Raw genomic sequence first — 1,433 nt, forward strand, 5'->3', positions numbered from 1 at the left:
CGCCGAAGCGTCGCTCTTATTTACGGCTCGTGATACGGACGATTAAAGTCAGCGTTAGAGACGTAAAGAGAGAGAGAGAGAGAGAAAGAGAGTGGTGAGTAAGCAGTCGCAGGAAAAGAACGTAAATGCGCAAACTAGACGGAGCGAAGTGCAACGAGCGTGCAACCGCAAAGAGGTAGAAGATGGTGGTAGGAAAGAGGCCAGCGAATGAGGGTGGGTGGCCGCCACCCCTTCAATTATGCACGGCCGAGTCTTAACGCGAAACGAAGCGTCTACGGAGCTTTAATATTCCCTCGGTCTGTTCTCTGGGCTTCTTTGGAAGATGCATCCTTTAAACAACGGAGCTACCTACCTACCTATCTACCAACCAACTAACCTAACTAGAATATCTGCATGCGTCGTTTCTCCGACTTACGGAAAAGATTAAACGGACTAGGATGTCCATCCTGGTTATCTTAAACGATGGTGCCCAAAGAGAACAACACAGACGTATAATATAATTTTCCTTACTGTTAAATCCTTTTTATTTTTCTTCTTTTTCTCTTTCTCTTTCTTCTATTCCTCTCCTTTTTCACTTCTTCTTCTTCTTCTTCTTCTTCTTCCACTTTTTGGTCTGTAAAAGAAAGAAAATATTGAATTCGATCGAAGGAAGGAAATTATCGTTAAAGAAGTCCTTGACTTCGATTCGATTTTAAAAATTCAATTAAACTTTTCGTAAAATATCTTTAAGAATGCACTCGAAAGAGAGAGAGAGAGAGAGAGAGAGAGAAGGAAAAAGAGAAATAAATAGATAAATAGATAGATAGATGGAGAGATAGAGAGATAGAAAAGAAAGGTAGGTACATACTCAAAGGAAGGTATCGCGTAAATCGAAAGGATCGAGTTCCGAGGACATTTCCTTCCCTTCCTTTTTGATATTCCAACGGGACGAGTGCACTAAACGGTTCCTTAAATCCCTAAAGACGAGCTGGGTTCGGACATATTGGACATCAAACAAGACGAATGGCGAACGTTTCGATATCCGAGAAGCACGTTCGAAGGAGGGAAAAGAGAGAAAGATAAAAAAGAAGAAGGATAGATACAGAGAAAGAGAGAGAGCGAAAGAGAAAAAGAGAAGTATCGACGCCGATAAGAATCTAAGTAGCGGCTGCCTCTGCTAGGGAGGGTGCCTAATTAAACTTTCACCCGATCGAGCCGAGATACGAATATATCCTTCGAATCGTTTCTAATCTTTCAATCTTTTCAGCTCGCTGTTCGTTTCTCATCCCTCTCTTTTACCTTCTCTACGCACACGTTCATTCTCTCTCTCTCTCTCTCTCCTCTCTCTCTTTCTTTCTCTCTATTGAACCAAAGATAGATGTATCAGATTTCCAATGGTCCTGACATACGTACTCGAAGGTAGATTAGATTTTAATAATGCAATTTGAGTTTAC

At 41.5% G+C, this 1,433-nt stretch overlaps 1 protein-coding gene across 5 annotated transcripts in view; it reads right to left on the reverse strand.

The window, feature by feature from the left end:
• The window catches only part of LOC124950180 (TBC1 domain family member 14-like), a 113,552-nt gene continuing 112,119 nt past the window's right edge, over window positions 1-1,433 (reverse strand). For 2 of the 5 annotated variants that reach the window (XM_047496561.1, XM_047496559.1), the window contains exon 7: window positions 2-613. The gene's annotated coding sequence lies outside the window, so the exon portion shown is untranslated. Of the gene's footprint in view, window positions 614-1,433 lie in introns of all 5 variants that reach the window. The other 3 variants (XM_047496563.1, XM_047496564.1, XM_047496565.1) reach the window with 3 other exon arrangements.

The sequence above is a fragment of the Vespa velutina genome, chromosome 6 (assembly GCF_912470025.1).
Source record: "Vespa velutina chromosome 6, iVesVel2.1, whole genome shotgun sequence".
Taxonomy (NCBI): Eukaryota; Metazoa; Arthropoda; class Insecta; order Hymenoptera; family Vespidae; genus Vespa; species Vespa velutina.